The following is a 14,322-nucleotide window of genomic DNA, read 5'->3' as shown; positions in this document are numbered from 1 at the left end:
TTATACTGCCTCTGTACAAATCCCTAGTTAGACCGCACATGGAGTACTGTGTCCAGTTTTGGGCACCGGTGCTCAGGAAGGATATAATGGAACTAGAGAGAGTACAAAGGAGGGCAACAAAATTAATAAAGGGGATGGGAGAACTACAATACCCAGATAGATTAGCGAAATTAGGATTATTTAGTCTAGAAAAGAGACGACTGAGGGGCGATCTAATAACCATGTATAAGTATATAAGGGGACAATACAAATATCTCGCTGAGGATCTGTTTATACCAAGGAAGGTGACGGGCACAAGGGGGCATTCTTTGCGTCTGGAGGAGAGAAGGTTTTTCCACCAACATAGAAGAGGATTCTTTACTGTTAGGGCAGTGAGAATCTGGAATTGCTTGCCTGAGGAGGTGGTGATGGCGAACTCAGTCGAGGGGTTCAAGAGAGGCCTGGATGTCTTCCTGGAGCAGAACAATATTGTATCATACAATTATTAGGTTCTGTAGAAGGACGTAGATCTGGGGATTTATTATGATGGAATATAGGCTGAACTGGATGGACAAATGTCTTTTTTCGGCCTTACTAACTATGTTACTATGTTACTATGTAAATAAGATTAAAATAGATAAATCTCCGGGTCCGAATGGCATACACCCACGAGTACTAAGAGAACTAAGTAATGTAATAGACAAGCCATTATTTCTTATATTTAGTGACTCTATAGTGACGGGGTCTGTTCCACAGGACTGGCGTATAGCAAATATAATACCAATATTCAAAAAAGGCTCTAAAACAACCTGGAAATTATAGGCCAGTAAGTCTAACATCTATTGTTGGTAAAATATTTGAAGGGTTTCTGAGGAAAGTTATTCTGGATTATCTCAATGAGAATAACTGTTTAACTCCATATCAGCATGGGTTTATGAGGAATCGCTCCTGTCAAACCAATCTAATCAGTTTTTATGAGGAGGTAAGCTATAGACTGGACCAAGGTGAGTCGTTGGCCGTAGTACATATTAATTTTTCCAAAGCGTTTGATACCGTGCCACACAAGAGGTTGGTACACAAAATGAGAATGCTGTGTCTGGGGGAAAAATGTGTGTAAATGGGTCAGTAACTGGCTTAGTGATAGAAAGCAGAGGGTGGTTATAAACAGCATATTCTCCAACTGAGTCGCTGTGACCAGTGGGGTACTGCAGGGTCGTTGTTGGGACCTATTCTCTTCAACTTATTAACAATCTGGTTCAAAACAGCTGACATATCCCAGGTTTGATGCGGGCTCACCGCCAGAGCCCGAATCAAAGCAGAGGTTCTGCCATCGGATATACTATTCCGCCCGATGGCAGAAAGGGGTTAAGAAAAGACACGGAAAAGTGGTGAACCTTCCCAAGAGTGGCCGGCTGATCGAAATTACACCAAAGGCACAGTAAGGACTCATCCAAGAGGTCAAAAAAGACCCCACAACAACATCCAAAGAACTGCCAGCCTCACTTGCCTCAGATAAGGTCAGTGTTCATGACTTCACTATAAGGCTGCCGTCACACTAGCAGTATGTGGTCAGTATTTTACATCAGTATTTGTAGCCAAAACCAGGAGTGGAACAATTAGAGAAAAAGTATAATAGAAACATATGCACCACTTCTGCATTTATCACCCACTCCGCGTTTGCCGTCCCCGCTAGCGCAGATCACGGAGGGACGGACCTCGGACGCTGCAAGCAGCGTCCGAGGTCCGTCAAAAAAGAACGGCACATCGCTAGTGCGTGCCGAAAATGGCATGCGCTACAGGCACAAATCACATTGCTGTCAATGGGTGCGCTAATAGACCTGTTGCACGGCGTTAATTGCGACATTTTCGCCATGCAACCCAGTCCGTTAGCGTTAACCCATTAACGCAATGTGAACCTAGCCTAAGATCTTAAAGGGTATGTGCACACGCTGCAGATTTTGCTGCGGATCCGCAGCGGTTTCCCATGAGTTTACAGTACCATGTTAACCTATGGGAAACGAAATCCGCAGTGCACATGATATGTATCTGGAGGAAGCCCACAGACAGTTGGATAACTCTAAATTTTATCGCAGGCTTCCATCGGATTCTACTGGTGTATATTCCATCAAACCCAGAACACTCATTGACAGGGCCTTGGACTTTGGCATCATTAATTCAGGTGAGCGGGACTTCATTTGGGTCAAAAATCCTGTGGTGTCAACATTTTATATGTTGCCCAAGGTCCAAAAGGACGTCCACAAACCACCTGGACGTCCAATTGTATCCAGCATAGGGAGTTTATGTGAAAAGGCCTGTACATACATCGACTTTTTCTTACAGTCTTTGGTATTGGAGCTCCCTTCGTACATAAGGGACTCGTCGCATTTCATTACCTCTCTGCAGGGGTCAACTTGTCCCCGGGTGAACTCATGGTAACCTGTGACGTCGAGTCGCTATACAAATATCGACCATGGCTTACAGGCGGCATTGTTCTTTCTGGATTTACAGCGCAATTCTGACAGGATGCATGATTCCTTTATTGTGGACCTGTTGGATTTTATTCTCAAGCATAATTTTTTCGTTTTTGACAGGACGTTCTTCCTCCAAGTTTCTGGTGTGGCAATGGGGGCCCGCTGTGCTCCGGCTCTGGCTAATCTTTTTTTAGGGTGGTGGGAGTCCACCCTGGTCTACAATACCGTGTGGTACAAATCTAAGGTACGATGTTGGTTCAGATACATTGACGATATTTTTCTCATTTGGTCTGGATCCCAAGAAGAGGTTGGAGCCTTTATAGACTCACTCAACAACAATGTATACAACATTTTTCTGACCTTTGCTTGCTCTTCTTCCACAGTGAATTTTCTGGACCTCAATGTTGTCTCCCGAGATGGTGTCCTATCCACCTGTTTGTATCGCAAGCCTACAGATGCGAACAGCTTGCTTGAATATCGTAGCTTTCATCCATAACATACCAGAAGGGGCATTCCCGTTGGACAGTTCTTGAGAACCAGGAGGAACTATACGCTAGATGAAGATTTCCGGAATGAAGCAAGTGATCTTACCTCAAGATTCAGGAAGAGGGCATATCCTAAAAGATGTATCTCTCAGGCCTATCAGAGGGCGAATCTTGAATCGCAAGTTTCCCTATTGGAACCCAGAAAGAAGCCCCCCGACAAACACGTCCGATTCATCACTGGATATCACACTTACTGGGCCCAGGTAAGACAGATTTTGCAAAGGCACTGGGGGGTGCCTACAACGGACTTACTCACTTCCCAGATTGTCAGTGAGCGGCCGCTCATTACAGCCAGAAGAGCACCTAACTTGCGGGACATTCTCACAAGAAACCACTACACCAAGCCTACCATTAAACTGAATAGGGGCATTTCGTTGCGGGGATCCTTTCCCTGCGGCAACTGCAACGTCTGTCCCTACATGCATCCTGTCAGGGACAAGTTTCCTAACCCTACTGACCAGACCATGCATATCTTGAGGGCCTACATTAATTGCAAGACCACCAACGTGGTCTATGCAATTATCTGTCCCTGCCCGCTCGTATACGTGGGTCAGACGTCCCAGGAGTTACGTCGGCGTATACAAAAACATCTGTCCACCATCAATACTGCATCCTTGGACTCTCACAAGAGCAAGGTCCTTACTACGGTGGCCTCCCACTATTTATCACAGCATGCCGGCAAGTGTAAGGGCACTCGTATAGTGGGTCTTGAGCACATCAGAGGTTCAGGGAGGGGTGGATCGCTCGAGAACAAACTTTTACAGTCGGAAGCCCGATGGATTTTTGAACTTCAATCCACAGCACCATCAGGCATTAATGATTCTTTTTTTCTTTTTTACTAACTTGGCCATATGTTCTTTTTAGGCTGCGTACATGTTCGTCTTTAAAGCCATATTCGCCTCCAGGTCCATGCTGCATGGTGAGCACCACAGGATCTAGGGACTCTAGAATGTCGGCTGACAGTGCCGCTGGATACTGATGACATTTTTACTAATTACAATATATTCAAGGGATACGTTCCGGCGTCATACACATCCAGGAAGCTTGGGACTTGTCTTGATCACGGTGTATTCTCCAACAAGCACTACGTGTGTTCCTATTATTACATCGACTGGACCTCTGTTTTGGCATTTGAGGAGCGACAACATCACATTGTTAGTACCCACATGGACTTTGGGATCTCATTTGGGGAATTGGGAATCTTGCCTACTCATATATATATATATATATGTCTGGGATCTGTGCCTCTATATGCACGCACATGCCCCTGTCTTGTGTATCATACCTGTATGCTATTCAAATTGCACTATACATGGCTTTAGGCTTTCCGCTGGCACCGATTTATTGTGGGAACCATGTTCTATTACCTCCTTTGTACGTTTGGATTTTCCATCTTCCTATACTTGGGTTGGTCTGTACTCCGCTTTTTTCTTTGGCTCACCATGGGGTATTTTTACTTTATAATACCCTAGGTGCGAAGTGGTTATACAGTCATCCCCACTTTTTCCTCTAGCCTTACAGATAACCTGCGTTCTTCTATGCTACATATATTGCCTTTTTTTCAGCTGGTGGGGCTACTCCTTTGTGCACTTCCTTGGCAATACATTTATACATGGTATTATGCACACTTACAATATTCAATAAATCTATATCATAACAAGTTACCATTAGTATCGTAATCATCTTAGTTTTACTTAAAGGGCACCTGTCACCTGAATTTGGCGGGACCAGTTTTGGGTCATATGGGCGGAGTTTTCGGGTGTTTGATTCACCCTTTCCTTACCCGCTGGCTGCATGCTGGCTGCAATATTGGATTGAAGTTCATTCTCTGTCCTCCATAGTACACGCCTGCACAGTCTGCAATCTTGCCTTGCGCAGGCGTGTACTACGGAGGACAGAGAATGAACTTCAATCCAATATTGCAGCCAGCATGCAGCCAGCGGGTAAGGAAAGGGTGAATCAAACACCCGAAAACTCCGCCCATATGACCCAAAACTGGTCCCGCCAAATTCAGGTGACAGGTTCCCTTTAATTCATTTTTTTTTTCTTTTTTTCCTTTTTACAGATTCCTAGTGTCCACACATTTCCTGTGGGACACTCCCAGTATCCAGATTAACCATTGTTTCTCCCTACCCTTTTGTGTCTTTGCACCTCCCTATTAACCCCTTAGCGACCGATACGCCTTTTAACGGCGGCCGCTAAGGGTACTTAAACCTTAAAGTAAATAGTGCCCCCCAGAGTCGGATTTTCTCTGGGGTCTCGGCTGCCGGGGGTAGCCGAGACCCCAGAGAACATGATTCGGGGGGTTTTGTACCGACCCCGCATTTGCGATCGCCGGTAATTAACCGTTTACCGGCGATCGCAAAAAAAAAAAACAAATCGCGATTTCTTTTTAATTTCTCTGTCCTCCGATATGATCGCACATCAGAGGACAGAGAAAAGGGGTCCCCGATCACCCCCCGATACTCACCTGTCTCCCCCGCTGCTCCTCGTGGCTCCCGATGGGCGCAGCCATCTTCAAAATGGCGGGCGCATGCGCAGTGTGCCCGCCGGCCGGCCCCGGGAGAATCTTTGGGGTCTCGGTAATTAACTGTTTACCGGCGACCGCAAAAAAAATAAATAAATAAAAGCGAAGTGTAATTCTCTGTCCTCTGATGTGATCGCAGAGGAAAATGGCGGGCGCATGCGCAGTGCGCCCGCCATCTGTCTCCCTCTGCCGGCCGGCCGGAGAAGAGCAGTTGGGGCTAAAATTAGGGTTAGGGCTAGGTTTACGGTTAGGGCTAGGGTTAGGGCTAGGGTTAGGGCTAGGGTTAGGTCTAGGGTTAGGTCTAGGGTTAGGGTTAGGGCTAAATTTAGGGTTAGGGCTAAATTTAGGGTTAGGGCTAAATTTAGGGTTGGCGCTAAATTTAGGGTTAGCACTAAATTTAGGGTTAGGCTTCTTTCACACTTACGTCGGTACGGGGCCGTCGCAATGCATTGGCCCGACATACCGACGCACGTTGTGAAAATTGTGCACAACGTGGGCAGCGGATGTAGTTTTTCAACGCATCCACTGCCCAATCTATGTCCTGGGGAGGAGGGGGCGGAGTTACGGCCACGCATGCGCGGTCAGAAATGGCGGATGCGACGTACAAAAAAAACGTTACATTGAACTTTTTTTGTGCTGACTGTCCGCCAAAACACTGATCCAGTGCACGATGGACGCGACGTGTGGCCATCCGTCATGATCCGTCAGCAATACAAGTATATGGGCAAAAAACGCATCCTGCGGGTACATTTGCAGGATCCGTTTCTTGTCCAAAACGACGGATTGCGACGGATGCCAAATGACGCAAGTGTGAAAGTAGCCTTAGGGCTAGGGTTAGGGTTGGGGCTAAAGTTAGGGTTAGAGTTGGGGTTAGGGTTAGGGTTTGGATTAGGGTTAGGGTTGGCATTAGGGTTACGCTTGGGATTAGGGTTAGGTTTGGGATTAGGGTTAAGGTTAGGGTTGTGATTAGGGGTGTATTGGGATTAGGGTTAGGTTTGAGGTTAGGGTTGAGATTAGGATTAGGGGTGTGTTGGATTTAGGGTTTTGATTAGGGTTATGGTTAGGGTTGACATTAGGGTTGTTTTGGGGTAAGGGTTGTGATTATCGTTAGGGTTAGTGATTAGGATTATGGATCGGGTTGGCATTACGGTTAGGGGTGTGTTGGGGTTAGGGTTGAAGCTAGAATTGGGGGGTTTCCACTGTTTAGGTACATCAGGGGGTCTCCAAACACGACAGCCAATTTTGCGCTCAAAAAGTCAAATGGTGCTACCTCCCTTCTGAGCTCTGCCGTGCGCCCAAACAGTGGGTTACCCCCACATATGGGGCATCAGCGTACTCTAGATAAATTGGACATCAACTTCTGGGGTCCAATTTCTCCTGTTACCCTTGTGAAAATAAAAACTTGGGGGCTACAAAATCTTTTTTGTGGAAAAAAAAATATTTTTAATGACTCTGCATTATAAACTTCTGTGAAGCACTTGGGCATTCAAAGTTCTCACCATACATCTAGATAAGTTCCTTGGGGGATCTAGTTTCCAAAACGGGGTCACTTGTGGGGGGTTACTACTGTTTAGGTACATCAGGGGCTCTGCAAACGCAACATAACGCCCACAGGCCATTCTATCTAAGTCTGCATTCCAAAACGGCGCTCCTTCCCTTCGGAGCTCTGCCGTGCACCCAAACAGTGGTTTACCCCCACATATGGCGCATCAGCGTACTCGGGATAAATTGGACAACAACTATTGCAGTCCAATTTCTCCTGTTACCCTTGTGAAAATAAAAACTTGGGGGCTACAATATCTTTTTTGTGGAAAAAAAAATATTTTTTATTTTCACGACTCTGCATTCTAAACTTCTGTGAAGCACTTGGGCATTCAAAGTTCTGACCACACATCTAGATAAGTTCCATGGGGGGTCTAGTTTCCAAAATGGGGTCAATTGTGGGGGATTTCTACTGTTTAGGCACATCAGGGGCTCTTCAAACGCGACATGGCGTCCGATCTCAATTCCAGACAATTCTACATTGAAAAAGTTCTGCGGTGTACCCACACAGTGGTTTACCCCCACATATTGGGTATCAACGTACTCAGGAGAAATCGCACAACAACTTTTGTGGTCTAATTTCTCCTGTTACCCTTGTGAAAATAAAAATTTGGGGGAAAAAGATCATTTTTGTAGAAAAAATGTGATTTTTTTTTTTTTTTTTTTTTTTTAATTTTCACGGCTCTACGTTATAAACTTCCGTGAAGCACTTGGGGGTTCAAAGTGCTCACCACACATCTAGATAAGTTCCTTAAAGGGACTCTGTCACCTGAATTTGGCGGGACTGGTTTTGGGTCATATGGGCGGAGTTTTCGGGTGTTTGATTCACCCTTTCCTTACCCGCTGGCTGCATGCTGGCTGCAATATTGGATTGAAGTTCATTCTCTGTCCTCCATAGTACACGCCTGCACAAAGCAATCTTGCCTTGTGCAGGCGTGTACTATGGAGGACAGAGAATGAACTTCAATCCAATATTGCAGCCAGCATGCAGTCAGCGGGTAAGGAAAGGGTGAATCAAACACCGAAAACTCCGCCCATATGACCCAAAACCAGTCCCGCCAAATTCAGGTGACAGGTTCCCTTTAAGGGGTCTAGTTTCCAAAATGGTGTCACTTGTGGGGGGTTTCCACTGTTTAGGCACATCAGGGGCTCTCTAAACGTGACACGGCGTCCGATCTCAATTCCAGCCAATTCTGCATTGAAAAAGTCAAACGGCGCTCCTTGACTTCCAAGCTCTGCGGTGCGCCCAAACAGTGGTTTACCCCCACATATGGGGTATTGGCGTATTCAGGAGAAATTGTATAACAAAATTTATGGTTACACTTCTGTTTTTACATATGTGAAAATAAAAAAAATGGTTCTGAATTAAGATGTTTGCAAAAAAAAGTTAAATGTTCATTTTTTCCTTCCACATTGTTTCAGTTCCTGTGAAGCACGTAAAGGGATAATAAACTTCTTGAATGTGGTTTTGAGAACCTTGAGGGGTGTAGTTTTTAGAATGGTGTCACACTTCATTATTTTCTATCATATAGACCCCTCAAAATGACTTCAAATGTGATGTGGTCCCTAAAAAAAAAATGGTGTTGTAAAAATGAGAAATTGCTGGTCAACTTTTAACCCTTATAACTCCCTAACAAAAAAAAAATTTTGTTTCCAAAATTGTGCTGATGTAAAGTAGACATGTGGGAAATGTTATTTATTAACTATTTTTCGTGACATATCTCTCTGATTTAAGGGCATAAAAATACAAAGTTTGAAAATTGCAAAATTTTAATTTTTTTTTTTGCCATATTTCCGTTTTTTTCATAAATAATAGCAAGTAATATCGAAGAAATGTTACCAGTAACATGAAGTTCAATATGTCACGAAAAAACAATCTCAGAATCAGCGGGATCCGTTGAAGCGTTCCAGAGTTATAACCTCATAAAGTGACAGTGGTCAGAATTGTAAAAATTGGCTCTGTCATTAAGTACCAAATTGGCTCTGTCACTAAGGGGTTAACCAACCCTAATGTTTATGTCCATTGTCATCATCATTATCACTGTCTAGCATTGCTGTTTATGTTCGTGGCTCATCCCTTTTCACTGTGTATGCCCTGCAGTGGTATCTCACACTGCTGTACGTTACATCCTGCATATATTTTTCTTCCTTCATTGGGGCATTACATTCCCTCTTGGGTTCATAATGCACTGTGCTAGTGTGCTGAGCTCCTTCTGCACATGTGCATTGTGTACTATGGGCAGAGACGTCTGCCTGCACGGCTCCTTGCCCTCATACTGTGTCACTTCCTCTTCGGGTCCCTGGTTTGCCTCGTTCCTGCACCTGATCATACCAAAAGGTATATAAACTGCTATTGATCATTTTATCTACATTTTCCCCTGACAAAGCCGTCCTTGCAACGGCGACACGCGTTGGGCTCCTCCCCACGCTGCTTTCTGCCTGATCTCACCTTCCCCCGGCTGCAGCACCTCTATTTCAGCTGTTATATGTTTGTTTTCCGCTGATTCTTACTTATTCAAGGCTGCGGTAGTGAATTTAGGCACAATTTTTTCATCCAGAACTTCCTGTTTCTTGTGCTTTGTGGCCTCTGTTGCAATACTTACCTCTCTTTGCTGTCCTCTATGCTGCTGTCTTGTGACCACTGACAGTGTAATCTTACGTCTGCATACAGGTATTTCTAGTATATTTGCCTTAGGGAGTGTTGCTTTATGGTTGGTTTTATCGGTGGTTATTGCCCATCGGTTCTATACCTTTCCGGGGTGTGTGTTTATGGTATCTTCTATATTCTAGGTCGTTTTTTCATTATGACTATGCAGATTATCTTTGTATCTTTACTATATATAATGACCTTTTGTATTTTGGCAGTAGCACTGGGGATGTTGTTGTATACATGTATTTTTTAAGTGTTTTTATATTTTTGTATCAATAAAAGTTTTGCCTCTTTATATATAATTATATAGCGGTGTGCTCTCTTTTTGGAGTGGTTCTCTCTATCCATTTTTGTGCTATCTACGCTACCACTCTTGTTGCACCCCTCCAACCGACAGTATACTATTAGTAGTGCGCCAGTGTTTCTTTTCTTATATCATGCAGCGGAAAAAAACAAGCGGAAACACAGCGGTTTATTTTCCGCAGCATGTCAATTCTTTGTGTGAATTCTACTGCAGTTTTACACCTGCTCCAATAGAAAACTGCGGGTGTAAAACCGCAGTGGAATCCGCAGTAGAAACCACGATAAATCCGCAGGAAAAAACGCAGCAGTTTTGTACTGTGGTTTTTCCAAATCCGCTGTGGAAATAAAACGCAGTCCTCCAGAATACGTGTGCACATACCCAAAGGCTTGTTTCAGTTTTGCCCGAAAACATCTTGATGATTCCCAAGACTTTTGGGAGTATATCCTGTGGACTGACGACACAAAAGTTGAAATTTTGTCCGATTACATCTGTCTTAGAAGTAACGCAGCTTTTCAGTAAAGGAACATCATACAAACCGTAAAATGTGGTGATAGTCTGGGGCTGTTTTGCTGCTTCAGGACCTGGAAGACTTGCTGTGATAAATGGAACAATGAATTCTGCGGTCTACCAAAAAATCCTGAAGGAGAATGTCCGGCCATCTGTTTGGCTAGGTTCACACTAGCGTTGCGCCGCCCTGCGTCGGCGACGCAACGCGCGACGCACGTAAAAACGCGCGCAAAAACGCGCGCGTTTTGCGACGCGTGCGTCGTTTTTGACGAAAATCGGACGCACAGAAAATGCTACATGTAGCGTTTTCTTGCGTCCGACCCTAGCGTCGGAAACGACGCACGTGGCGAAAAACGCCACCAAAACAACGCACGCGTCCCCTATGTTAAACATAGGGGCGCGTCGCCGCTGCGTCGCCGGCGCAACAGCGACGCACATTGGCAGAACGCCAATGTGAACGTAGCCTTTGTGATCTCAAGCGGAAGGACACTTGGGATATGCAGCAGGACAATGAACCAAAACACACCAGCAAGTACACCTCCGAATGGGTTAAGAAAAATAAAATTAAGACTTTGGAATGGCCTAGTCAAAGTCCTGATCTTAATCTGATTGAGATCTAATAATATAATATAATAATTTTTATTTATATAGCGCCAACATATTCCGCAGCGCTTTACAAATTATAGAGGGGACTTGTACAGACAATAGACATTACAGCATAACAGAAATACAGTTCAAAACAGATACCAGGAGGAGTGAGGGCCCTGCTCGCAAGCTTACAAACTATGGGGAAAAGGGGAGACACGAGAGGTGGATGGTAACAATTGCTTTAGTTATTCGGACCAGCCATAGTGTAAGGCTCGGGTGTTCATGTAAAGCTGCATGAACCAGTTAACTGCCTAAGTATGTAGCAGTACAGACACAGAGGGCTATTAACTGCATAAAGTGTATGAGAACACGATGCGAGGAACCTTTTTTTTTTTTTTTTTATTATAAATAATGTTGTGGTTGTTCTCAATAATGTTGAGATGTTGTGCTATGACCTTAAAAAGGTGATTCATGCTTAGAAACCCTCCAATGCGGCTGAATTACAACAAGTTTGCAAAAATGAGTTGGCCAAAATTCTTCCAGAGCCTTGTGAAAGACTGATTGCCAGTTATCACAAATGCTTGATTGCAGTTCTTGCTGCCAAGGGTGCCCCAACCAGTTATTATGTTTAGGGAGCAATCACTTTTTCACACAGGGCCCTGTAGGTTTGGATTTTTTTTTCTAATAATATTAAAGATGTTCATTTAAAAACAGGATTTTGTGTTTACTTGTGTTATCTAATATTTAAATTTCTTTTGTGATCTGAAACATATACTCGGTATGGTTGAGTATGGAGCAAGTTGTACGAGCATTCACGTACTGTAGTCTGCTGTGTGTATGACATGGCATGTGGAGTGCTGCTAGCGAAGACCGACACATGCTGGATGCCGCGTGGAGTCTCGTGCTAGTCAGGGCCGTATTTAGAGTTTATGCTGCCCTAGGCACTTTTAGTGCTGCCTCCCCCATTGGTATGACTAAGGGCTCATACTCACATTCAAGAAACTCTGATGAGTGTCGCACGTCAATACCCGGCACTGAGATCGGAGCCTGTGGCCGCATAGCAGTACACGCTCCGCTCCTGAGTGCCAGGTATTGATGTGCGACACTCATCCGTGTTTTTCGCATGAGAGTATGAACCCTAATGCAGACACTGTCGTGTTGTGAATTCTGCTTCTGGGCTCCCTCAGGTGGTGGCAGGTGGTAATACAGTTGTGCCTGGGCTGCAGTCCTCAACAGGTGTATCTACTAATTGTAATTCTGACTGGGGTATTTAGGTTTCCTGGGCTCATTAGTCCTTGCCAGTTGTCAATGTTTCTTGTGAAGTGATGGATCCCTGTCTGGCTTCCCCTGCCTTGCTGCCAATTCAGCAAAGATCCGTGTCTATTTCTTTTTCCATGGCACACAAGCAGTGTGCTTGTTTTTTGATTGCATTCTTGTTCTGAGTGTATTTTTCTCTGGAGTTGCAGATATACGCCCCACGTCTTTAGTTGGATGGTGGGATTTTTGTATTATCTGCTGTGGATATTTTTGAAGGGTTTTAATACTGACCGCACAGTACTCTGTCCTATCCTTTCCTATTTTAGCTAGAAGGGCCTCTTGTGCTAAATCCTGTTTTTCTGCCTGTGTGCGTCTTTTCCTCTCCTACTCACAGCCAATATTTGTGGGGGGATGCCTATACTTTGGGGTTCTGCTCTGAGGCAAGATAGTATTCCTATTTCCATCTTTAGGGGTATTTAGTCCTCCGGCTGTGACGAGGTGTCTAGGTTTTGTTAGGTACATCCCACGGCTACTTCTAGTTAAGATCAGGATTTGTGGTCAGTATAGTTACCACTTACTCCAGTGTAGGTTCTCATGCTGCTCCAAGGTCACCGGATCATAACACTGTCGGCAGTCACTTAGGCTACTTTCACATCAGCGACTTCTGCCATTCGCGGCACACATATACAGTATATAACCCTCAAAAAATATTCATCAGACCAAATAGAGTTTTTTTATAAACATAATATTAATTTTATTTTAATAAAATCACAATTATATCACCACAACAATTCATATACTGAAATCTTTATTGATACTGACAAAAATGAGAATATAAAAACAATTAAAGAGGATTAAAAATATACAGAACGTATAAAACGTGTATATATATATATATATATATATATATATATATATATATATATATATATAAAAAAACAGGAACAGCATCCAGTACTACCTCAATGATGTGCAAAGCTCTCCCAACCAGCAGTCCAAATGGCCTCCAATAACAATATCAAAAAAAGAAAAGCAGCACAAAAAATGATACAAAAAGTGGACTTTATTGCCTGAGCAGGCGTGGCAACGTTTCGGATATGAGAATCCTTTTTCAAGCCATGTATATATATATCCTCTATACCGTGGTTTATGGAGATCAAAATTTATTGAAACATATGTATGTGCAGGACAGGGCAAACCCAAACTGATTGGCATAAATAAATAAATAATAAATAAATATATAAATATATGTAATACTAAAGTTAAAATTAATTGGCAGCAAAAAAATCCATTGATAATATATATAAATATGTGTTGCTATATTTGAAAAAAAAAAAAAATATATATATATATATATAGATCCAGTGGCAAAAAGTATAAATATGTGTATATGATATTATTTAACCCAATATTATAATTTAATTAGTGTAGTGCCATAGTGCAATTAATAAAATATTCAAAGTAAATACAAAACTAGACACAATGTGACAACCAAAATAACAAGTGCATGAAAGATATGTCACCAAAATATAATTATACACTAGACCACAATTGCTGCCAAAAGTGCCATTGAAAATTAGTGCAATATACCAACCAGTGTCAGGATGCCACTGCCCCGAACACACCACTCCAACGCACGTTTCGCTTGCCGCTTCGTCAGGGTGTAATGTGAGTGGGGCAGGAGGGCTCATATATAGCAGGAAAAACAGCTGCAAACTATCTATAATCAAGAGGGGCCATAGTTACATGGCACCACGAGTGCGCACGCAGCCACCGCCATCACCGGGGTCTGGACCCGGAAGTGCGTCGCCAAGGGCGTCAAATGACAGTCGGCAACACACATACAGCGCTGCACACACACACATACAGCTCCGCACACACACATACAGCTCCGCACACACACATACAGCCCCACATATACACATATAGCCCCGCACACACAGCTCTGCAAA

Source organism: Ranitomeya imitator, chromosome 2 (genome assembly GCF_032444005.1).
Source record: "Ranitomeya imitator isolate aRanImi1 chromosome 2, aRanImi1.pri, whole genome shotgun sequence".
Taxonomy (NCBI): domain Eukaryota; kingdom Metazoa; phylum Chordata; class Amphibia; order Anura; family Dendrobatidae; genus Ranitomeya; species Ranitomeya imitator.
The sequence above is the reverse complement of the archived record's forward strand: the minus strand, read 5'-3'. Positions refer to the sequence as shown.